We start from the raw sequence: 26,538 nt of genomic DNA on the forward strand, positions 1-26,538 counted from the left end.
ATTGAAAGCGTATAAACACAAAATACAGAAGCCTTAAAAATAAAATAAAATTTAAGTACCACTTTAATGGATAGAATTCAGTAACTGTAATACTATGAAGACTGTAAGTCTGACCTTACTTACAAATTCATTAATGATCAGGTGACAGTGCAAATAACACATTTAATTAAATTTACTCATTTAACTATTTTGGGAAATACGATTAACAGCAGTGACAAAAGTAATATAAGAAGACAGAGATGGATTAAAAACATTGGCCAAAAACCAACCAAATTGGAGAATGAATGGAGGACTGAATAAAAACTGCAGGCTTTAAATCAATCGAAGAGGGATACCAGAGGCTTACTTATCATCAATTTTTCACATTGTTGCCATGTGAAATAATTTTGTTCAACATTGTTAAATGGAAATATACACATATGTACACACACATACACACAGGACTCATAAAGAGATTATACCCTAAAAACAACCCACTGGTTGAGTGTCCCTTATCTAAAATGCTTGGGACCAGAAGTGTTTCAGATTTCGGAGTTTCATATTAGGGATGTTTCACCTGTACTATTGATGCAATTTAAGAATAAATTTGTACTCAATTTCAAAATTACAGAAGTTCTACTGAGAACTACCAATAATGAATTAAACTGTCCTAAAGACAATGAACTATTTCCTACCCTGTAATCCTCTTCCAGCTACATTTATCTGAGTATTCCTATTCTTTAGTCCCAGGCACTGACCATTCAAATAAAGTATACACTTCCCAAATTGTCCAAGCTATGGCTATGTAATTAAATTTCACCAATGGAATATGAACAAAAGTTGTGTGTGTATTTATTATATAAGATATATACACACACTATTTATTCATTTATTTATTTATTTGTTTCACAGGAAATATTTTTTAAGGGAGGCAGATGTGTTTTTTTTCTCCTTTCTGATGGATGGAATGTGGATGAAATGGCTAGAGCTCTAGTAGACCCTAAAGAGACTTTGGAAAAGGACAGAATCCATGGCAAACCATACCAGCCCTAAACTGACTTGCTGGAACTCTTCACCACAAGAGAAATAAACTTCTATTCTGTTTAATTCTCTGCTACTTGGTTGCAATCAAATTAATCCTAATTAATTTAACCTCTATATTAATATACACTCCTCGTTTTCTTTCTCTAAACAACCTCTGTTCCTTTGTAGGCTCCTTTTCTGCTTCCCACTCCCCTACTGTGAGTATTCCTGAATACTCCATCCTTAGTCTTCTCTTCTCCCACCAACCTCTAGGACAAAATAGTCTTTTAAAAAAGACCATATCTCTGATCATCGGAGCTCCAATTTTACCTCCAACAGCCTATCATTCTACCGACATGAAAAAAAAATAACATAAAGGAATACAGCTGATTTTTAAAACGAGAGAAATAAACAGATGAAATGGTAGTGGTAGCAATAGCAGCAACAGTTGTGGTGGTAATAAATAGGTATAAATACCAAACATTGTTCTAAATCTAAGAACTAGTCCTCACAATTCCACAATACAAAAGTATTATCACCATCCCCATTTTACAAATAATGAAAATGAGACCCAAACAAATTACTTGCTCAATATACACAACTAATGTACTAAAGAGATCATTAAAACCTGGCTCCTACAACACACCCTTTAGCCATGCACATAACTAGCAACCTTGTTCAAAGGTGCTAACACAGCTTAAGACTTTTTACTATCTTCATCAACTGCAATAATCATTTAACTATCCTCCATGGTAATAAATTTTATGTCTTTGCAGATTAATTTTTAGAAACTGCCAATAATCACTTAGGTAGAAGTATGGAAATAAGATAGGTGGTCAAGCAAAATAATACTCTTTGGGAGAAAAGAAACAGGACCATCAGGTAATGAGACTGGTTTTCTTACATGGCTCTACTGGTTCTAAAAGTAGTTCCAAAAGACAAATTCCACAGAACATTTATTTGCTAGAATAAATGTGTCACCTCAAAAACAGATTAAAAGGGACAGCACTCATTGAGATTAATTAATGTTTAAAGCACCAGATTTTTTAAACCACTTAAGTTATATAATACCTGACATTTAACATTAGAAATTGAACTCATTATCTTTCTCCTACACCTATCTGAGACCCTTTCCCAATGTTACTCACTATCAATGACACAACTACTAAATATTTTCAGGTCTTCCTGCTTGAGGTTATTTCACACACATAACCACCAAGACCACCTTTCTCAAACACTGTTATCACCATATGAATCTCAACAGAAGTACTGTCATCTATTGGATCACATCCAACCAGGGTGCAGAAAACACTTTATGATTAAACACATTAAAATCTCAGGATGTAGCTTAGTGGCACTTGCCCAGGCATTGGATTACATCTCCAGAACCAGCAAAAACAAAATAATATTAATATTTCTGTGAAAGTATGAATTGTTATACTACAAAGGATAAACACCATGAATAGCCTTATCATAGTACAGATTGGCTTTTGCTACCATCTGAGTTAGCCTCAAAATTGTTAAAAAAGATTTTCCATTTTCAAAACAATATAATTTAGGAATCATAAATAAAAAACTATACATCTGAAATTGGTCAATTCTAAGAGGTGAGATTACAGGTTAATTGGGTACTCCTCCCACAAGAAGCAGATTCCATGTAACTGCTGCTCTCCTTGGATCTGCCAAGTTGTGACAGACACTATTATGACTTCCAAGCCTAGCTCAAAAAAGGCAATGCAAGCAAGGCTCAGTGGTGCACACCTGTAATCCCAACAGCTAGGGAGGCTGAAACAGGAGGATCACAAGTTCAAAGTCAGCCTCAGAAACTTAGCAAAGCCATAGCAATTTAGCAAGACCCTGTCTCAAAAAACATTTTTAAAATGGGAAGAATGCTGTGGATGTGGCTCAATAGTTAAGTGTCCCAGGGTCCAATCCCTAGTAAACCCCACCAAAAAAAAAAAAAAAAACGGTAATGCAGCTTACACCTGGTTCTCTCAGGGTGCTTACTCTGGGAAAAAAGCTATCACCAAGCCTTTGCGGAGAGATCTGCCAACATCAACCACCAGACATGTCAGAAAAGAAGTCACAAGATTCTAGCTCCCAGTCATCAAGTCAGAACCAGCTTTCCACCTTACCCAGTTAAGGCTTAATTAAGTGCAGCATCTCCACAGTGTCCTGATTCTTGACAAAATCCAAAAGCAAAATAAAACAGTTGCTTTGCATTAATATGTTGTATTAGCATGGCTTGCTACAAAAAACATCTAACCAGAAAAAGCACCCTTATTCTAGTTCAACGGCTTCATATTAAAACATACATAACTCCCTTAATATCATGCTTTTATCAATTGGGCAGCCTGTTATTAGGATGATTCTATGTAGAGGGCTTAATAATTCATCTCAAGTATATTCTAAGAACCTATTATATGCAATACTATGCTAAAAGTGTAAGACATAGGATGGATTACATAGTTTACAATATAGGGAGAGGAAATAAAGTTATACAAATATTTATGAAAGTATATAAGTGCCAAAATAGATATGTAAAGATAACTACCATAATGGTTAATTTATAGTATACTTTTGGACTTATAAACAGCTTTGTTACTCCTTTAGGAAAGCACAACTTTAGTAAATACCTGGTGAGGGGAGGGGGAAGATTGGAGGAAAACATTGAAAAGGTGGGACTTGTTACTTTATGTTTACATTATGAGATTAAGAGTATTTTCTGTTGTTATCCTTTAAAGCTTTCTATATTTTCCAAGTTTTCTATAGTGAGCATGTATTAGATTTTGAGAAAAATCATTTCAAAAAGGAAATAACACTGACTTATTTTTCTTTAAATGTATTAAAAACATACTATGAGGGGTCAAATAAGTAGTTAACAGGACTGTAAAAAACTGGTTTGGTAGTTGTATGTTGAATATACAAGTTTAATATTAAAGGGAAAATGATAGTGTAATAAAAACTGCATAAGCATTTTACTTGATTTACTATTAATATCCGCTTTTCTTTCCTAACTATAAGTATTTACAAGTTCTCCCCTTATAACCAAAACCAAATGAATACGCTCTCTCTCTTGATCAAACCTTCCTGCTTTTCCCTCATTCATTTTCTTTCAGTTTTTAGTTTCTTACCCTGAGCTTCTAAATCCACCCTTCTCTTTACATCTGATCACCTTACTTTCTAACTACCTATGAAACTGTTGCACTCAATGTTTCTGATTTTTCCGTTTCTGTATGACGGTGTTTTTTTTTCCTGTATGACAGTGTTTTGGGAATCTACCTTTCTTTCTTTCCCCTACAGTTACCCACCCCACTTTCAAGTCCTTATTGTTTACTTTTTCCTTTAATTTTTAGAAGTAAGAGTTAGTATTATCCCTATTTTATAGTTAAGAAATGGAAACAGGACCACCAGTATAAATTTGAGAGGATTTAAAGCCAAGTGCTTCCCTTCTTTATTACTCTTCTAACGTTCCATCACAAACAACTTGAAACAGCCCAAATATAGCCAATATTAAAACATTCAGACTCTTTTCTAAGAAGCAAATTTGATATTAAGGTATGCTATACATCTTTGGCCCACATTTTTAAAAATATTTTTCTAGTTGTTCATAGACCTTTATTTTATTTCTTTATAGGTGATGCTGATAATCAAACCCAATGCCTCACACATGCCAGGCAAGTGCACTACCGCTGAGTCCAAGCCTGAGCCTGAGCCTGAGCCTGAGCCCGAGCCCGAGCCCGAGCCCGAGCCCGAGCCCCAGCCCCAACCTCAGCCCCAGTCCCAGCCCCAGAACCTTGGCCTGTTTTTGACTGTCAGCCACTTTCCTATTCCAGAAATTCATATCATGTTCATAGGTAAGCCCATATTATTTGGAAATTTCACAATACTAGACACCAGAACCTGTTGTTTCTAACAATACTTCTTTGCTTCTGTTTTTATCCCTTGTCCCAAATCTGCCAGGTTTGGTATTAAAAGTGACCAACAAGAAGAACAACAAATATTAATAAAATTAAGAATGAATTTGAAGAATGGGAAACTATACAGACTAGCATGGCAATGAGTAAAACACACCAAACTGGTCTATGTTTTATTGATAGAGAAGAAAAATTCTATTCAAATGCAAGAGTACTGCTGCTGAGCAACACACTATACTTTACCCCTACCTAATGCTCTGACAACTGGAATTTCTCTGAAATTCAGTTAAATTCTCAGGAGTCACTCAAGCTTCATCCATCCTCCTGGGCTCATTAATAGAGAACTCTAAAGCACATTTTCAGGTAGGTAGCATAGAGGTGTAGGGTATTCTTTCAACACATGAATAGCCTACTTCTATTTCTTCTCATTTCTCCTATAGGTAGGAAGTCTGTAACAAACATAACTCACCAACTTATAGTTCTAGTTAGCAGCTGTCAAAGATCATCCTGTAGGTCACCAGTTTTACACACAGTATGAGGGTTAGTCTTAATAAATTAATTAAAAATCTATACTCCCTTAACCCTAGTTAATTTTCTTATGACTAATGAGCTGCAAGCTGAAAATAAAAAATAAACCAGCCTCTTCATTTATTCATTTAATTAATTTATTGGTGAGATATTTGTGACTAGTTAGCTCATGAAAATAATGAGGACAAGGTCACAGATTCAACGCTGGCCAATTAGCTTTTCAGTAATTCATGTTCCACAGTCACAGTCAACAACCTTAATCTTGGGTAAACACTAATCTTGTGAAGCATTACCAAAATCTATGACTTTAAAATAGTAATAACAATCCCTATTTTTTACCAAGTTTAACTAGAATATGCCTAGTTCAAATAATCTCAAATCTTTTCAGCCATGCTTCCATCTTTAAAGTTTTATGGATGATGAGAAGTGGAATTCAAAATGATCTAGCAGATCCTAGTCTAGACTAGCAGAACCTAGTCTCATACTGACTTCAAAGCTTAATTTATTTTCACAATACAGTATGGCCTCTCCTGAATCCTGTGCCTCAGTGACATAGGATATCAAGAGAATGCACCTATTCAGAACTCTCTAGCACAGTCATTACTGAAAATTCATTATGCCTACTCAGATTCTGCAGTTGAGAGTGAAGTCTACCTTTCAAATTCCTTGTAAGTAAAAACGAGTCAAAGAGCAAAAGTGTTTAAAACTAAGGAAAAAATAACACATTAGATAGGCTGGGTTAGATGTGGCTCAGTGGTAGAACAATCGCCTCAAACGTGAGACCCTGGGTTCGATCCTTAACACCACATAAAAACAAAGATGTTGTGTCCGCCGATAACTAAAAAATAAATATTAAAAAAATTTCTCTCTCTCTCTCTCTCTCTCTATCTCTATCTCTCCCTCTCTCACTCTCTCTTTAAAAAAAATAGTTTAAAAAAAACACATTATAGCACACAAAGTAGATTCTAATGAAAATTACTGTCTATTGTCATAGCTTTTTATAAATTCCGCTGTGGAAAAAAGTTTTCTTGCTAATTCATAACTAAACTGAAACTGAAAAAGAATATAGCCAGGGGATATACAAATCAAAAAAAAAAAAAAGAAAGAAAGAACAGACTTCTTGAACATCTAAATCTACAGGCTTCTGCTGATTCCATTGCAGCACTTGAAGAAAGTAAAAGTACATATTTCAATTCTTAACCCTAAGACTTTGCCTTAACCAACAAATCATTTTTCTCTATAAAGTTTTCCTCTCTGGTTTCTCTAAGCTAACTCCTTATAATTATACACTTCCATGCCAACAACAACAGCAGACACTAAGTTTCCACTTTTACAAAATGAGGTCACTGGGCACCGTGACATACACCAGTATTCATACACAAGAGGCTGAGGCAGGAGGATCATGAGTTCAAGGCCAGCCTGGGCAATATAATGAGATCCTGTCTCAAAAAAAAATTTTTTTAAAAAGGGCTGAGCATGTAGCTCAGAGGTAGAACACTAGGTTTAATTCCTAATGCCAAATTAAAAAAAAAAAACAAAACTCTACCCATTTAAAGTCAAATAGCCTAACTTAAAAAAATAAATAATAAAAGTTTTTATAGAAAAAACGTTCTATAAAATTCTACCATAGTCAATATCTGAGTCCCAAACGTTATTGTTCTGCTACAAGCACAGAAGTGCATTCTCACTACAGATCATAAATGAAACACCAGTCCAATTTCAACTAAGTATGTACAAAGCAACATTTGGAATCTCTAAAAACATAGAAATCACAACACTGCCCAAAAACTTTTTCACAACAGCATTAAAGTGGGGGGGAAAATGAACCCAGGGCTTCATGCACCTTATCACTGAGTTACACCCCTAACCCCTATAATTCTTTTTATATAAATAACACTGCAAAAAAAAAAAAAAGCCTACAATCTAAATACCCTATTTAGAAGTTTTTGTTGTTGGTAGTGATGGTGGTGGTAGTTGTGTTGTTTTGTTCTGTTACCAGTATTGGGGATTGAACCCAGGGGTGCTCTACCACTGAGCTACATCCCCAGTCCTTTGTACTTTTTATTTTGAGACAGGGTCTTGCTAAGGCTGGTCTTGAACTTCCGATTCTCCTGCCTTAGCCTCCCCAGCTGCTGAGGTTACAAACAAGTACCACTGCACTAGCTATTAAAAGTACTTTTTTTTAAGTCTGTAAGTTAGGGATAATTATTCTCCAGAAAATACCTAAAGTTTTCATCATTTCTTATTATCATAATAATTAATAAAAGCAGCAACAAAATAATAAGAATTTATTACTAAACCCTTAAAAGATACACCTCATTTAATCCTTACAGACACATTATGAAGCAAATGTTATCACCCCTGTTTTAAAAACGAGTAAACAGGCTCAGAGAGGTCAACTAATTCATACAAGTTGAAAACTGGTAAGTCACAACACTGGGATTTGAACTTATTACTTTGTACACAGTTCTAAAGCACTTTACTGCCATCCTGTGTTTTCTGACCTATATTCAAGTATTTTCCAATCAATAATTTTGGAACAAATACAAGCTAACATATCTAATTACTACAACCCAAAACCCTTTTAGAATTGACTGCAAAATCTCTATTCTCTACAAGAGGGGAAAAAAATAAGCCAATGAGCAACCTGCTTAAGTCTCAGAGTTCAATAGTCAGAAAACTGACTGAAATATTGGCTATTGATATTCTGAATTTAACTCTACGGAAACTCCTAGCACATACACCAATGACAGGTAAAAATAACAATATTTAGAATAATAGGCACACAGGTTAATGGGACTGTGTTAGAAGCAGAGCTACAGCCAGGAGCAGTTTGGGAGGCTGAAGCAGGAGGATGGAAAGTTCAAAGCCAGCCTCATCAAAAAAAAAAAAAAAACGGAGGCCCTAAGCAACTCAGTGACACCCTGTCTCTAAATAAAATATAAAATAGGGCTGGGGAGTGGCTCAGTGGTCAAGTGCCCTGCCCCCAAGTTCAATTCCTGGCACCGCCGCCTTGTTCCCGCCAAAAAAAAGCAGAGCTAGATTTAGTGCATGAGTAGCAGCAGGGGCAAAAGACACAAGAATTGCTAGAGATTGGTCATTGGTTCAACACCATACTTGTGGATCTTTAAGTGCTTTCTCAGATGCTGATACCTGTGTGGTGTTGAGAAAGATTAAAAGACCAAGAGGGGCAGATACTTGTGTGCGCACTGGAGAGAGGGAAGTTCAAATCCCTGTGGGCCTTAAAAATCCAGATGAAGTTTAAAATCGACTCCACAGGTGGTAAGGCCCTAATGTCACTTCTTCACTGGGAACCTAGCACAAGACCATTTGTGTGGTTCATATTAGTTTCCAAAGAGACTCTCCCTCGATTTATTAACTCCTCTGCTTCATAAAGATGTAGTTCCTAAAATTTAACTGACCTGAACTGGAAACTGAATTATACTATAAATTTCTTAAACATGCTAAATTTAGAGCCCAAAGTTTTCGCACGTATATCGCCTTCTGCTGAACCCCCAAATCCTGGAAGGCTGAACAAGGAAGAAAGATTACTGTTCCCATTTTTAGATAAAGAAAACGAGGCGACAGGAAACACTGTACGACTACAGACCACAGGTCCAGTAAGCAACAGACCCAGACTCCTCCCGTGACATCAGACTCCAAACCCAAAGCGCCTGCTCTTAGACAACACAGAGGCAGCTGTACAGGTGCAGAAAACTTGGACCACAGGACTAGAGTTTTCCCAGGGCAGCCCCACAAGAGAAGGAAGTGCATCCTCCCTTACAAACCGTTCACTCCCAGCCCATAGCCCCGGACCCTGTCACAAGGCTCTCGGCGTGGAAATCACCGGTAGCCCCAGGTGGTCGCGGGGTTGCCTAGGCCGCCCACGCCCCCGCAGCCCTGCGGGGGACGCCACAGACCCCAGCTCACTACCTGTTGAAACCCGGGAGGGGGACGACCCACACGCTGGGAGCGCTTAGGGTGAGGCCCCAAAGCGGGTATGTGGCCCCTGAAAAGGCAGAAAGGTCCCCCAGAGGGTTTCGGTGGACCCAGGGCCCAGCAGGGTCGAAGGGCAAGAGTTTCTCAGTAACCTCCGCCCCGGGCGGGGGCCGGACCTGCACGTCACGTGAGGAAGAAAATACCGGTAACAAACACAAGACAAAAACAAAGTGGCGTCCCGGGCTGCGAGGGGAAAAGTGGAGTCAACGAGCCCCAGCTTGGAGTGCGAAAGGGTCGAGGGGAAATGGGGCTCGTAGTTACCGGGACGCAGTGGCTCTCCGCTTCCGCCGCCTTCCCGAAGCTCAGGCTCTTCCGCTCGCGCCGTGGGAGCGCGCTCCAGGTCTCAGCACCGCCCCCGCGCCGCGAGGCCTTCTGGTGGCTGTAGTCCACGCGAGGCCTGGCCACGCCCACTTCGTTGGGTCACGTGGACGGGGCTGGCAAATCACGGGGGCCGGAGAGGGTTTACGCTCCTGTCCTTAGAAGCCTCCCTAGTTGCCCTCCTCTGTAAACCGGCTCACATCTGTGCCCGTCCCCCTCGGTTGTACGTTTTCTCTTATGTTCACAGCCAAGTTTCTTGAAAAAGTAATGTACACTCGGTGTCTCGATTTCCTCCCAGTGCGCAGTCCATTCTGCCCTGCAGCTTCCGCCCCCGTAGAAAATGTCTTTGTTGCTGTCAGTCCCTGTGGCCAACTTACCGGAGGTATTTCCAGGCTCAACTTAAACCTTAGTCATTTGACGTTAATGGACCTTATCGCTTATTTTCTGTAATACCGTCCAGATTTGCCTTTTCCTTTCAAGGCATCCAACTCAATATCTTTCAAGAATTCCTTTCCTAATTCATCTTTTAAATGTTGGTGTTCTCCAGAGCTCTTGATACTGGGGTGAGGGAGGGGAGATTCCTGCCCCTTCTCTCCTGAGCTCACTGTTTGTACTTCCAACTTCCTCTCACAGGCATCTACAAAGTACTTAAAAATTGGGGGCCGTAGATGTAGCTCCATGATAGAGCTCTCGTATATCATGTATGAGGCCCTCGGTTCAAGCCCCAGCACCCCCAAACAAACAAAACTTATAAAGTGAACTACTGCCCCTCTTCCCGGATTTATCTCTCTCTCTTCCTCTTCCACCCTTGTACAGATGGTCACCGATTTGAGTAGATTCCCTTGTTCTAGTTCCCTTATTCTCACTCTTGAATCTGTTCCCTCTTCACACAAAATGCCAGTGATTTAATTCCCACCCGCACCATTTCTTGGCTGATTACTTGGTGAACTTCCTTACTGCTCTGGCAACCTCTATAGGGTCCTCCCTACTTCCCTTAAGCCAATTTACGTAAATAGTAAATTTAATCAGGTCACATTTGTGGTAAAATCCTTTAAAGGGCTTCATTCGATTGAGATTGAAAAGGAAATGAAGGTGAATACCTTGAATGACTTTTACAAAATATGAATCCCAGACCCACCACTCCCTTTCGTATAGTGGGTGGAAGACTCAGGAAATGAGGATTTACATCAGATCTTATTGTAAGTTGGGTGACCATGGACATTTTTTAAAAGTTTTCCAGGTGATTTAATCATTCAACAAGAATATATTTTTAAAATATTTTTAGTTGTTGATAGACTTTTTCTTTAAAGTTTGGCAGTTATTTTTAGCCTTTATTTTGTTTGTTTATTTTTATGTGGTGCTGAGGATCGAACCTCAGGGCCTTACATGTGTGAGGCAAGCGCTCTACCACTGAGCCACAGCCACAGCCCCAGCCTCTGTTGATAGACTTTTATTTATTTACATGTGGTACTGAGAATCAAACCCAGTACCTCACAAGTTCAAGGTAAATGTGCTACCGCTGAGTCACAGCCCCAGCCTCAATAAGAATGTATTTTATTACTTACTATGTACCAGCACTGGTACTGAGAAAATATCATAAGGAATGGTCCCTGCACTTGTGAGTTTACTTTTTTTTTTTTTTTTTGCAAGAGAGAGAGATATTAATCAAGTGATCCTATACCATGGGGGCAGGGTTGTGGCTCAGTGGTAGAGTGCTTGCCTACCATGTGTGAGGCACTGAGTTGGATCCCCAGCACCACATAAAAATAAATAAATAAATAAAGGTAGTGTGTCCATCTACAACTTTAAAAAAAAAAAGTCCATTAAATGATCGTATACCAAACAACACCAAAAAATACAATTATCAGGTGTAATAAGAATTATGAAGGAAAAGTAATCAGTCCCTTTCCCCTTCTGTCTGTCACAAGCCCCAGCCCAGGTTGGGAATTAATATATGTCCCTCATCCTATCAAACAAAACCTATCAAGAACTTAATCACTGCCCCACCCCACATCCCCCACCCCTCATATATGCAGATTTACCAAACTTCTTCTTGTGCAGCTCTTTTAGCTTTACACGGCTGTCCCTCTATTTGGAAAATCCTCCCCCTTCTTCCTTGACTAACTTCTGTCCTGCCCAATTCTCCTTTTTGGGATTCAAGACAAACCCAGCAGAATACCAGCCCCATGAGGGGATTTTAAGAGGATTGAACTGAGTTGTGTAATAATTTCCAGGCAAGCAGAAGAGGCCTTAGTGGGGAACCAGATACTGCTGAATGTGTGCTGTGTTAGCCAGTTTAGGCCAGCCTGGGGGTAGGATGGGTGGTGTCACACACCTGTAATTTCAGCAACTCAGGAGGCTGAGGTAGGAAGATTCCAAGTTCAAAGCCAGTCTCAGCAACTAAGTAAGGCCCTAAGCAACCGTGTCTCAAAATAAAAAATAAAAAGGTGTGGAGATGTGGCTCAATCCTCAGTACCAAAAATAAAAAATTTTAAAAAAGGAAAAAGAGAAAAAAAAAAGATATATCCAGCTTGAGCCAAAAAAACCCACAGATCCTTCAAAACACAGATTAAGTATCAGTCCCTCTAGGAAATCTTTGCTTAGCATTCCCCAACCCATGAACTGGTGAGGTCAGTATGCTGACCTTTGATGATCTCACTTCCAGAGTAGACTACTTCAGAGCCAGCTGTGAGATTCAGAAATTTCTCAAGTCAGCTTTTAAACCATTGGTAGCTTGAGAGCGGCTATAATGGTATATCAGCAAATGACATATGGGAGCGTTTTGTTTGTGTTTGGAGAGTTGGTTTACCAGCACACCACTGCCTTTGTCATGACCACACCCCTCTTAGATGCATTCCATTCATCAATTTCATTTAGCAAATATTATTGGCATTTATCACTGTAAATCAGAGACTAAGCAGAGTGCTGAGGGGCTACACAGTACGAACTAACAAATATGGTCCCTTCCATAGTGGAGTTTATAATCTAGCAGAGAAGTCAAAAAATATGAAGTCATAACTCTATACTTTCAATTTGAGCTGGGGTGGGTCTTGGCAATGAATTGTGGTGGACATAGACTGCTACACTACTTAAACAAGGTCATCCAGGAAAGCTTCTCTGAGGAGGTGACCTTTCCACTAAACACTGAAGGATGAGGAAGAGATGGTGAATGGGAGAACCAAAAAAAAAAGAGTGTTCCAGCCAAAAGAATCATACCAAAAGACCTTGATTTAAACCAATATACTATAAAGAGCTGGTCAGTTTTGCAAAGAGTGTGGGTTACATGGTCTGGATGATTTGAAGAGGTACATAGGGCTAGGTATACACATCCTTGAGGCCATGATGAGGACCCTAAATTAAATTATAGGCACCAAAGGGGGTTATATAAACAAGGGAGTGATATCATCTGATTCGCATTTTAATACAATGTTTGGAGGACCAGAGTAAGCAGGAATAAAACAAAGTTCTGCAGTAGGATGGAGAAAAGTGGGTGGGTCTGGCATATTGAATCAACAGGATTGAATATAGTGGGGGATGGACTGGTGAAAGACTAGGACCCCAAAACAGTAATTGGTTATATCCTTCTCCCTAACTTTAGCTCTTAGAATTGGGCCTGGCACCTAGTAGATACTAAATAGCTGTGTTGAATGATTTTATCCGTTCACTATGCCAATCTCTGTGCCCCATCACTGTCAAATTATATTTAATACAGTGCCTCTATCAGCCTACATAGCACTATTGTGCAAATTAGGAAAAAGCACCCCCTCCTTCAGAGGAACATGCAGAGTGCAGACTGATGAGCAGAGTGTGGATCCCACTCCATCCCCCACCTACCCCCCAGCTAGTGTCCTTGCCCAGGGCAGCCTGTGTAACCACATGGGGTGGCCCCAGCTTAATTTAACATCCCTGGGAGATGGTTTCTGGCATCAAAACCAGTATTCATGTGGAGAATCTGAGTTCCAGGGGAAGGAAGCTACTTGCCTAGGGTCACCAGAGCATCTCTTTTGACTGAAATTCAAACCTTCGCCCTTTGAATCCCCGCGGGCTCTTTAGTCTTGGAGCCACATTGTCTCTCCCAAATCATTCAGCCCATCAATAAAAAGCTAAATTCAAAATGGTGACTTTGCTTCCTTGAGTTTCTCATCTGTCTCGGTTACTATTGTTAGAGTATTTTACATTTACATAGTATCCAATATGTGCTTGGTGCCTTGCAAAATACAATAAGGGAACATGAAACCAAAAGACCTTGATTTAAAAAAAAAAAAAAAAAAAAAAAAAACCAGAACAAATAAGGAATGGCTGGTTTAAAGAGCCCTTCGCTTTTGGATGAAAATGAGCTGTAGTATATTGGTTTAAGGGGACTCTGTAAACAATATCAAAAAAATAAAATGAGACAAAAACCACTGATATGCAAGCTGCTTTTCTTTTGTTACCAACCAGAAGGATGGGATATTGAAACATCTGGCTCCAGAAATGGAAGCTACGGGAGTCAGGGATGGAGGTCAAGGACATAAGGACAAGGAAAAAACACCCTGAAGGAGGAAAGGTGTTTGTTTGTTTAGCAGTACAGGGATGGAGCTCAGGGATACTCCACCACTGGGCTACATCCCCAGCCCTTTTCATTTTTTATTCTGAGACAGAATCTCACTAAGGTTGCCCAGGCTGGCCTTGAACATTCGATCTTCCTGCTTCAGCCTCCCAAGTAGCTGGGATTACAGACACGTGCCACCCTTCCCAGCTCAGAAGTCCTCTTCCTTTAACCATTTTTTAGGACAATAGGAAAGAGCATTTAGCTGGGCGTGGTGGCCTACACCTAAAATCCCAGCAGCTCAGGAGGCTGAGTCAGGAGGATCACAAATTCAAAGCTTGCCTCAGAAACTTAGCAAGGCCCTGTATCAAAAAATAAAAAGGGCTGGAGAGATGTGCCTTAGTGGTTAAGCGCCTCTGGGTTCAATCCCCAGTACTACTAATAATGATAATAACAACAGCAGCAGTTAACAAGTGTTTAATGTGTGTGAGAGCTGTGCTAAACCCTTTACATGCTTGATCTGAGTCAATCCTCTGATCAGACTCACATGTGCCATCATTTTACACTGGAAGAAACTAAGGTCCAGATAGCATGTCATGCCCAAAGCTATGCTGCTAATAAGTGACAAACCTAAGATTTAAACCAAGACAATCTAGTTCCAGCATCTGAACTTTCAACTACTATATGATATCACCTCTAAGTTCCTCTAAGATGTTCCTGGTGCCATGTCCTCCATATTAGATAGTGTGACCCCATGAAATTCTAGGGTGACTCATAGGAGCCATCTGGTTCTCAGACTCAGGGGTTTCCCTGTTGCCTATCTGCTCAGTGATTAGGACATGGTTATCTCTAGCCTAGGTTTCAAATGAGCAGTTGGATCAAGGCATGTCTAAGAGATGGGGCATATATAAGGTAAATAGGAGAAAAACACATAAAGAGCCCTGTGAGGGGCATTTCACAATCTCCTATGAGTTTCAATATTCTCCCAACATAATACCATAATTACCCATAGGGTATGGAAGATGGAGGAGAATATGTTACCAGGAAAGGACTAAATAAATTTTCCCCTTGGAAACGAGAGTCCTGATTGGTGCCTTCTAACTTGAGGATTCTTTCCTTTTGTGACTTTCAACTCCTAAGCACAGAGGATCCAGATTTTACTGGGCTTTTGAGCATTGGGCTCTTCCCTGGTGACTAGCATCAGTATGTGCTTCTATTTAGAATTGCATGGGTTTCAGGCATCCACTGGAATCTTTTTAGGACAATAGGAGGAAAGAGCATCAATAGATGGCTCCCATTTAATTCATGAAGAAAAGTGGAACTCTGACGCGTGGAAATGACTCCAAAACCTAACGTAGGAACCCAGAGGACTCTCCAGCTCTAACTGAAGCCAACCATAGAAAGGGTATAACAGCAGCATTATTTTAACTGAATCTCTGGGCTCTGAGTTAAAAGCATGGGTGGTGTCAGCACCCACCACCACACCACTGCACACCCACACCCTCGTGATTAGCTTTTCTTCACCAAGCTGTTCACCTGCCTCTTGATTTTAAGGCTTATATGGCAAAACTATCCAATGCCACAATACCCACTTGGAGGGAAGGGCTTGGTGATATTATGCCCACATTTATTGTGCATCATCTGAAAATAACTTGGCTCCGGAGAGCTGTAATTGATAAGTACTCAGGACATTTTGACTCCAACATGGCATTATCTATGCCCTGGTTGTGACACCCTCAACACCTACTTAGGATGTACAGCGAGCCACACCTCCTACTCCAGGGTGCTGCAGGGGCCTCCAGCATTTATCAGAGGCTGTGCTGAGCACCTAGAAGGAGTTGAAAAGCAAGGTGGTATGTGTAAGGGAACAAACTTGAGACCAGGGCCCCCAAAACTTCTATTATAATGCACATTATCCTAGATGATTCACTTAAACTCAATTTCCTCGTTTGTAAAATGGAGATCCACCAAGACCATCTACCTCATCAGGCAACTGTGAATAAATGCCAAGTTATATGGTGGGTGGGAAATGGTTTGGAAAACAATAAGGAGATAAAAAGGAATGAGATATACATTGTGCAAAGGTTTGCTCATAAGGGATAGATATGCCTAAGGAACAAATAGACATTTTTTATTGCAATACTAATTCTTCTTTCCCTTGAGGGAGTGGTAGACTGACCTTCAGCATTCCTTCTTAGGATACAGTCCCTCTGTCCAGCCCTTTCCCATGCCCCCATAGCATTCAAAAAGGTATGATTCCCTACTAAGAGCTCCTAGGACAGTACCTTGCATAGAGTAAAAACTTGTTAAATATCTGTTAGACAATTGCTTACTCTATTCAACTGCAGAATCCCAAAATGAGAATTTAGCTAGACCTTCACAAGAGTTACATTTTCAGGGGTACCATAGAATTTATAACCCAGTCCCTCTTCCAAGACTGCAGGGCCCCACAAGGACCTACTGACCCCAAGAAATCAAGAAGCACCACTGCAGGCAGACAGGACTTCTTGCTGGTCTCCAGACCATGTTATTTCACACTTCCCTTCCTTTACTGGTGTTCTCTCTTCCTTCCCTTCTTCCACCTCCACCAGGATCCAACTGATGTCGCCTCTACAAAACTTCTCCAACTTCCCTGGACTAACAAGTTACTCCTTCCTCTTCTCTCCTCCTTCCTCCCTCCTCCTTCCTCAGTGAGTGCTCATAACTCTTGGTTACATTGCTTCCCACTAATCATAATTACTTATGTGTCTCTACCCCATCACAACGAGTGTCGTCATTAAATACGATGCACGTCGTCTGGACCCCACACTTGTTTACTGGATGAACTATTCCTCTCTCTGACTTTCAGAGAGGGCTGAGAATGGACAGGCAAAGGAAAAATCAGAGGAAATCAAGAAACCAACAGCTCTAGTTTACACTCTCATTCTTCAAGAACACTTTTGCAGGCAGCTTCCCCCCTCCCTAATACCTTTACCTCCAGAAATAATCTTGCAAAGCATATGATGAATTGCCTGGGAGTAAGCAAGCAGAACTTCAGAAAGAGTAACTCCACTTGACCTTGTTCTCCTACCCACACCCAAGCTGGTTCACAATAGTTAAGATGTCCAAAGTTGAATAGCCTGGGTTTAAAGCCTACTTCTACTAATTACTAGCTGAGCAACTTTAAGCAAGTTACTTAATCTCTTAGTGCCTTAGTTTTCTGATGCAAAAAAATAATAGTGACATCACAGAAGGTAGGCAAGATCATGAGAATTAAATGAAACAATTCATGTAAAGTGCTCAGCTCCTGGTACACAATAAAATGTTCCATAAATGGTAGCTGGTTTGTAAGCAGTTCAATCTTAAAGATGACAAACCTGTTCTATTTAAACCTTCTGAGGGCTGGATTTGTTCCAGGACATCCTGCTCAGGGAGGGGTGTCGTGGCCACTCTAGAGTTCTGTCTGGAGACTCAGACAATTGGTGTCATCGACCTTTGGTTCTAATCGGGATCCATTGCTCACCAGCCATCGCCCCAGCCTAAGTAGCTTATCTTCTTGAAGCCTTACCCAGTAGGGCTAGCAGTACTGAAGTGCCTCACAAGGGGGTGCTGAAAAGATCAATTTGTGTTAGCAAAGTGCTTTGGAAATGTAACATGCTAAATATTAATGGGTCTTTCTGAGTGTCGGGAAATGTGCAATCTGAACTCTGCTCAGGGCAAGCTGAAGGTGGGGGGAGCAATTCTGGGCAGCCCTATTGCCACATCCTTGGTCTAATTGGAAGGTGGTGCTGGTGAGGGAGGATAAGTACCACTGATATCTGGGGGTGGGGCAGGGCTGCAGGACAGTGGCCCTGGAAGGAAGGACGATCTGAGGAAGCACCTAATCCACAAATAGAAACCAAGAGTGGGTCATGGGCAAACCCAGAAAAGTCCTTGGATTTCTTTATGATGAGCAAACACAGGCTCACTTTTGGCTGTTTCTCTCTCTCTCTCTCTCCCCCCCCCACCCAGTGTTGTGGAGGACAGCTCTGTAAGGATCTGTTAGCCCTCTGAGTTTTTGTCCTGCTGTCAACCTCCTGACCCCCACAGTAGGGTAATCAGTAGATATGTTATTAACCTTTGCCAGAACTCACAGTCTTAAATCTTTAGTGTGGCCAGACATCAGGGTCTCTGTCTCTGTGTCATCCATCACTGAACTCTAGAGTAAGGTATTCCTCAGGGGACTGCTCCACAGTCACCTCTTCCAGGAAGACCTCTTGGACTCAACCAGGTTGAGCTGCGAGCTCCCCTTCAAGGCTTCCATAATGCTCTGTGCGTGGAACAGACACTCAGTACTCTTGCCACATTCTCTTGGCACCAGTGTCACCTATTCACCCATGACTTTCTGCTGCCTGTGGCCAACCACATGCTGATCCAGAGGTCAGGGAAGGCCAGAGGTTGGAGTTAATGAGCAAATCCCTCAGATTCTCACCCTGAGAGAGCTTCTTTGCTGCATCTGAGTGACCCCCCAATCCTACTGCACCCCAGTCACCCAGAGCAATAATCTGCTGGCTAACACACTTGTGTGGGTTTCCTTTCCTTCCCTGTCTCAGCTTCTCACTCCTCTACAGGTTATTCCTGGAATAACTGCTTGTAACTACTTCTGGGGGCACTGAACAGGAGGTGACTTACCTGGAGGAGAGTTATCCGTGCCTCTCCTTCTCCCTCGACATGAACTACTCCAGACAGAAGACTGCAGTGACTTCATCTTTTTATCCTTAAGGTTTTGCATTATGCCCGGAATATAAATTCTCAGAAAATATTTGTTGAATGAATGCATTGATGAATGAATAAGTCAGATATGAAGCCAAAGAATGATATTAATAATATCTGGTATGTATGAGCCTTATGTAACATTTCTTTCACTAATTTCAATATCAGCTCAGGAACAAGGGATTCTGTGCCAGGGCTTAGAAGGAAAACAAATACCTGTAATAACTGAACTTTCAAGATGTGGCCAAAACTTGGCTCATACCCTCTGGCAGTCAGCTCGAACGCCAGGCAGGCTGCCCCTGAGAGGCCTGTGCATCTCCAGCAGCTCTGGGGAATTCATCACCTGGAGCAGGACAGCAGCTTCTGCTGTATATAACAGCAAATGCTCCTTTCTCCTCATGCCAACTTCTCAGGCCTCGCTCTTTTCTGTTCTTCACATAAAAAAAAAAAAGAAAGAAAGAAAAAAGAAAAGCCTGGCTGGCCATTTTTCACGCATTTTCTGCAGTGTTGCCCTTCCTCCTGACTTTTTTACTTTCTCGGTATTAAAAGAAAGGGAAGAGCATGAATCTATAAGAAAAGTGTCCAACGGCTGAAGCCAGAGCGTGAACCAATGCCCCAGGTAGAGCTAGACGCAGCCTAAGGTCTCAATAGCCACAGAGGGAGGAGGCCATCCAGAAAAGGCCAAACCCACTGTTGGTGGAAAATGTGGCAACATGTGTGTGTCACAGATGAAGAGATCTAACTAGTCCGTGTTCATTTTTTTTCTCATCTTCCTCCATCTTTAGAAAGGTGTTCAAACTAGAAACCATATGATAATATAAGAATGCATAAAATTCCATCAGAAGAAAAACACCTGAGCAACTTATGGCAAGGTCACATCATACAAACCCAACTCTTGGCACTTGGGGAAAGAGAGAAATAAAAAGGAGGAGAGAAAACAAGCAAGCAATTACAATGGAGATAACCTAGTACATTCTGCCTGACTTTCCACCCACAGAGTGTACGCCCCAGCATGGACATGAGATGGGATATAATGCTTGCCAATGTTGGTGGAAATTCTTACTGTGTGCTAGGTGCTATTCTTAGGAACTCATATACTTTGAGGAATTTGGTCTCAATATTTCCCTTTGAGGCAGGTGCTATTATTATCCCACTTCACAGATAAGGAAATGGGTGCAGAGTGGTGAGTAACTTGCCTGTAATCACTCAGCATGTACGTAAGTGTTCGAGCTGGGATTCAAAATTAGACAGTCTAGCTCCAGTGCCCACACTCAAAACCACTTGGCTATACCAAGGGATGTAAATTGCTGCTCTCTCAGCCTTACTTCCCAAACATCTCCCATAGAAAAAGCACCTAGCCAGGCTAAGAGCGAGTCAGGTGTTCAGGGATTCATATTTTTTACACCACAGAGCTCCTAATGCAAATAAAGCAATTCCTTGGGTGCCCGAGTACAGAATCAGTTATCTGTTGTGATGCTAGGGATGTTCAAGGAAAATTCTGGTGATATGTCAATTTTACCTCCACACGCTGACTTGAATATGAAACCTCTTGCTAGATGAGAATCCTCTGTGCGTGCAATTTGTCGGCATCTCAGCCTATGTAGAAAATCCCCCGGATAACTGGAAAAACTTGCAGATCTTAGAGCCACAATCAGAATCACTGAGAAATCATTAAAAAAAATAGGAAATGCCATAAGATTTCAAACTATTTGGGCTCATTTTCAACTACTTTGTAGTTTTCTCAAAACTACAAATATACTGGATGTTAATGTCCACTACTGCTAGTATTCTAGAATAGGTTATCGAAAAGATCAACTCATTCGTTCACTCCACAGATATTTGTTAGGTCCTTGTTATGTGCTGGGCACTGAGGACACAACAGTGAACAAAACAGACAACATTCTTAAGCTCATGTTCTACCAAGAGACTGACAAATAATAAATAAGTATTAAGGTCTAGGTAGTGATGGATGCTAGCAGGTAAGTAAAGAAGGGTCAGGGGATAACAAGCAATGAGTCATGGGATAGGGGGACTTGAGGTCTCTCTGTGCAGCTGAGACTGAGTGGTAGAAGGGAGAAGCCATGGGGAGGCCCAAGGGAAGGAGCCAGTGTAAAACCCAAGTTAGGAGTCTGCTAGATAGTCAGGACAGCAGGGTCAGGGTCACCGCATGAAGAAATTCAAAAGTTCACATGAGCAACGAGAGGTGGCCAGATGCCAGGTTGTACAGGGTCCCATAGGCCACTATCAGGAACTCAGGTTCATTTCTGAGTGTGGTGAGAAGCCCTGAAGCAGGAAGTAATGTGTCTGATTTGGTCTTTAAAGACAGAACTCTGGCTGCTGCAAAGACATGAGAACAGGTCATCTCTGATCTCTTCAGGGGAGGTAAATAACTTTTTCTCTATTCTAACACATTATTTAGCACATCTTGATTATAGCATTTGTTTCATTTATTTATCTGTTTGTTTGTTTGGGGGTGGGTTGCCTCACTGGAGTGTAAGGTCTTTGGAGACAAAAGTCGGAGCTTATTTATCCTGTTCCTTCACTTCGATGACCCTTACAGAGCACTCATGTTCCCCACCACAATGCCTAGAATAGTGCTGAGCAAGTGAAACGTTCAATAACTCTGAAAAAATGACTAACATTGCAACAAGGCTGGTTTTGACTCCAATGGAGGAAGTTTCGAACAGGGGAGTCAAAAAAATTGAATGGCCTGCCTTCAAGTGAACTGAGTTCCCCATTATAGAAGATACTCAAGACTCCTAATATTTTACTAGGAAATGATGTAGCCTGATCATTCAATCATTAGATGGGTGATCATGCTTTTAAGTATCCTTGTAACTCTGAGCTTCTATAATTCTTGGAACAGTTTTTAAACTGTTTAATACAATAGGACTTTGTTCATGTAAGAATTTGTGTACTCCAGCCCAAACAAGTCACGGCCACACTTCCAGACTTCTCCCTGCCTAGAAAGGTCTTGATGCACCCTGTCAACTTGGTAAATTCTTTTTCATCTTCAAAACTCACATAAAAGTCCCCATGTGCTAACTTGTTAAATTACAGATGAAGCACTGTGTGCATTCTGTGTCCTCCGGTTTCAGGGAATATGGACAATTTGGGACAAGACCACAGGTCTGGAGGCTAACCAGAGGGCCTGAGAACCAAATACTAAAAGGAGCCGTTGGAACCACTTCAAAAACTTCCTCTAGGAAAAAGAAAGACAAAGTTGGGAGGGGGTAGAAGCCACCAGAGTCACCTTCAGGTATTGGAAAGGGCTGTCAGGTGCATAGGGAGGGCCTTAAGTGCTGTCCAGAAGGCACATGTAGGACCAAAGGGAAGGAATTACAAGGAGGAAGGTTTCTGTCCCACTTAAGGAAGGCACCCAGCCCAGGGCCTTCCCAATGACAGGAACACAATGTGTTTTAATGGAATTGGAGGTTGAACAATTTGAGTTATTCAACAGCAAAACCTTCAGAGCCGCTCTCCAGAAAGCCATAGAGAGGAATCCTTCTCTATGATGTTAGATTGAATTAGATCTGGAAAGGCAGCGAGTTTTCACACTGAAGGCCAAGCATGACTCTTCACCGCCTGACACAGTGGTGAGAATGTCTGGAACCTGCATCTGTGCTCAGCAAGCAAGCGTGTAGGTGTCAATGAGTGATGTCTGCTGTGGTTAGAGGAGCAGAAAACGACAGCAGGGAATGCGGTGTGCAATATCTAAGCACCCTTTCAACTGTTGGATCGTATGTTCCTCTGTGGCTGTATGCTTGCACATTGGGCCTTTGGTGGTCCAGGTACAAGCTGTTGGTATGAAATTCAATCAAGTGTCTCTTGGTCTCCCAAACAGGTACAGATGGTTGTATTCTACAGAGTCAGCATGGTGCTTTTGTCCATGGGCCCTGTGGCTTTCAGATCTGCTTTGAGACCTGGGCAGCTGGCATTGATTCTGTTTGTTTCCTTAGAAGGAACAGTATTGATCTACTGCACCGTGAAACCTGCTCCTGGGTCGCCTAGTTCCAACAAGCAATTCCCTTGTCTTCAGCAGCCATTTCAAAGTCCCCTGGACACTCTGCTTCTATTTGGCTCAGCCTCCAGCTAACAGGCTACTTATGCTGGGTACCAGTGAGCAGCCTCAGTTCAATCCATGTCACTGTCCTTTACTGCACTGAGTGTCAACCTCTTCAGTGCTGGGAACAGCTGGGCACTTGGATGAAGCTGGCCTCTCACCTCAGTCTGCTGTGGACAAATGATAAACAAGTAAAACTAGCCAGCCTGACATAGGTGATGCTTGTAAAGAGAAGTGAAATTAGGGCTGGGAGATGGTAGAGGTGGGAGGCCAAGCTCTGCTGGGGGAAGAGGGGGATGGGGCTGGTGACAGCATTTGGGGGAGGGGTGCTTTGATGAAAGGTTCAGCAAAGGAAGGAGATGGGTCTTAAAGAAAGAGCAAAGACCTTTCCCAATGTAATTAGTGCAATGTTAGAGTTTGGAAGTCACCTCTAACGACCTGACAAGAATTCCAAAGATTGGTCAACAAAGTGTGAAATCAGGCCCAGCGCTGGACAAATTGTAAACTAGATAAAGTTTGGCATTTCTCTTCCTCTCAGATCCTCTCCCCTGTGCGTGGATACTCCCTCAGGCCCAGGAGACAGTCTCCTCCTCTAATCCCAGTCTACCCCAGAAGAGGGTACCCTGAGCTCTCCTAACTCAGGGATTGTCTGTTGGGGGGTCCTGTGAGGTCCCAGCCTTATCTGAATTCTGCTGAGCGCTCTAGAGTACTCAGGCTTCTGCCATCAAAACCCATCTTCTGGGCTGGGATTGTAGCTCAGTGGTAGAGCGTTTTCCTAGAATGTGTGAGGCACTGGGTTCCATCCTCAGCACCATATACAAAATAATAATAATAAATAAAATACAATTTAAAAACCCTGATCTTCCCTCCACCACGAGTATAGCAGCATTACTCATAATATCCCAAATGTGGAGCAACCCAAGTATCCATTGACAGATGAATGGATACAACACAGTGTGGTGTACATGAGCAATGAAATGTCACTCATCCTTAACAAGGAAGGAAATTCTGACAAATGCTACACCATGGATGAACCTTGAGGACATTATTTGAAGTGAAATAAGCCAGTCACTGAAAGGCAAACACTATTACGATCCCACTTATAGGAGGTACCCACAGTAGTTAAATTCATAGAGACAGAGGTAGAATGGCGGTTGCCAGGGGTTCAAGGGAGGGAAGGAGGGAGGAATGGGGAACTGTTATTTCACGGGTGTAGAGTTTCAGTCTTGCAAGATGAAAAGGTTCTGGAGGTTGGTGGCATAGCAATGTCAGCACACTTCACACTATTGAACTGTACCCTTAAAAATGGTTTAAAATGATTAATGTTATGTCATGTGTATCTCACCACAATTAATAAGTTTTTAAAAATACAAAAACAGAAACAAAGCCCAAGCCCCGATTTTACCCTTGTGCCGGTGCCAGAACTGGGCACAGGCTTCTGAGGGGAGTTGCTTTTCCACCTCCTTCATCTGAGTCTGATGCTATGATCTTCCGGGAGAGGCCAGGGCAGCTGACAACCTCTTGTGCCAAATGGGTGATAACACAATAAAGTGAAGCTCCGCCCAGCAATATGCTGGAATCGGGATCTTCTGGAAATTGTGTCTTGAAACAAATAGAACCTATTGAGAACCCTATTTAGTGGAGGGGACTTTAGGAACGGTGGCAGTCCGGGTAGTCACAGGGTTTTGAGCCTTCCTTGGATTGAAGCTCTGTGGGAGGAAGTCTGTGTTTGTCTTCAGGATGCCTTTACCCCAAGTCTTGGTCTGAGAATCAGGAGACACTGAAAAGGGTTTTATTTTCCCCAATAACAGTAAACGAATGAATTCATGAGTAAGGGAAGCTGGGCCTACCAAATCACACAGAGTAGGCAGTTGACTTATAAGGCATTGTGATCGTTTGAGTGTCGAATGTCCCCAAAGTCTCAAGTGTTCAAGACTTGGTTCCCAGGGTGGCACTATTGGGAGGTGGTGGAATCTTCAGGAGGTGGGGGTCAGTGGGAGATCCCTAGGTTATTAGGGGCATGACTTTGAAGAGGATTGTGGGAGCTCAAGCTCCTCCTCTTCCTCTTTCCATTTTGAATCATAGTGTAAACAGTTTGCTTTATCATGTGTCCCTCCACTAGAGGCCCAAAACTATGGGAGTCTCTGGAACTGGGACTGGAAACTCCAGAATCATGAGATAAATAAAACTTTTCTCTTTAAAAGTTTAAATTACCTCAGGCATTTTGTAATAGCACCATGAAACTAATAGAAGGATCTCACAGGAAAAGGAGTGTTATTTTCTACTTATGCATTGAACGAGTTGGTTCTGTGTGTCAGGACCCCTTCTTCTGAAGGAACTACTTCTCCCTCATTCCTTGAGGTCTGAGTGACTGTCCACCACTGCATCATTCCACTGGCATGGGAGCCATGCTGACTAAACCGTAGTACTACATTCTACACCTCTTGCACCCACTTACTAGCTGGGATGTGGGCATAGCACTCAAGCAGGGTTGGTGAGAATCCTCCCATGAGATTTGTGCATAGATGAAAAGATAGAAAGGAACTTTCCCTTTTAACCAGCCAACTATCCTTCCCACCAGCTGAAGAGAACGTGCCAGAGAATGAAGCCAAAGTGATGACCGAGAGCTGGAGACAAAGAAATAGCAACTTCAGTATTTAACTTCTGGATGCATCTGTGCCTAAAGCCAGATCTGTTCCAGTACTTCCCAATTATGAGAGTCAATAAATTCTTTCTTTCCACCTTCTCCCCTTAAGCTGGTTTGAATTGAACCTTGCAACAAATAATTCTGACAAATAATACAGTTTGTTCATTTCAGTTTCAATGTTTTCCATACTTGCTTCACCTTATGACATTGGCTATTTTTGAGTCCACAAAATGTATTCTACCCACTTTGCATGCCGTGTACCAAGGCACAGCATAAAATCTGGAGAAAAAGAATTAGAAAGGCCAATGTTTGTCCTTAAAGGTACATTTTAATGAATGGAGGTGAAGTTTGGGGAGAAGGAAATAATTCCATTTAACAATTATTTTTAAATAATCTTCTATGGGCCAGGCATTTTCACTGGTAATAACAGCTAATTACCACAGACCCTGAAAAGAAGGTATTTCATGTCTATTTTATAGATAAAATCATGGTTCAGAGAGGTTCAATAATTTGTTCCAAACCACCAGCTATTAAGAGGTAGAACAAGGCACACCTGTAATCCCAGCAGCTCAGGAGGCTGAGGCAGGAGGATCACAAGTTCAAAGCCAGCCTCAGCAAAAGTGGGGCACGAAGCAACTTAGACTCTGACTCTAAATAAAATACAAAATAGGGCTGGGGATGTGGCTCAGTGATGAAGTACCCCTTAGTTCAATCCCCAGTGCCCTCCCCCCATCCCCCCAAAAAGAGGTAGAACAAGGCTTCAAATTTAGGCCTCTAACTCCAAGGTCCTTACTTCTGCAAAACC

At 41.6% G+C, this 26,538-nt stretch overlaps 1 protein-coding gene across 6 annotated transcripts in view; it reads right to left on the minus strand.

Moving 5' to 3' along the window:
- Positions 1-9,835, minus strand: part of R3hcc1l (R3H domain and coiled-coil containing 1 like) — a 92,184-nt gene extending 82,349 nt beyond the window's left edge. For 2 of the 6 annotated variants that reach the window (XM_078030058.1, XM_005335248.5), the window contains exon 1: positions 9,708-9,835. The gene's annotated coding sequence lies outside the window, so the exon portion shown is untranslated. Of the gene's footprint in view, positions 1-9,380; positions 9,526-9,707 lie in introns of those variants that run through there. The other 4 variants (XM_078030016.1, XM_078029843.1, XM_078029959.1 and 1 more) reach the window with 3 other exon arrangements.
- Positions 9,836-26,538: the final 16,703 nt, after the last annotated feature.

This window comes from Ictidomys tridecemlineatus, chromosome 1 (assembly GCF_052094955.1).
Source record: "Ictidomys tridecemlineatus isolate mIctTri1 chromosome 1, mIctTri1.hap1, whole genome shotgun sequence".
Lineage (NCBI taxonomy): Eukaryota > Metazoa > Chordata > Mammalia > Rodentia > Sciuridae > Ictidomys > Ictidomys tridecemlineatus.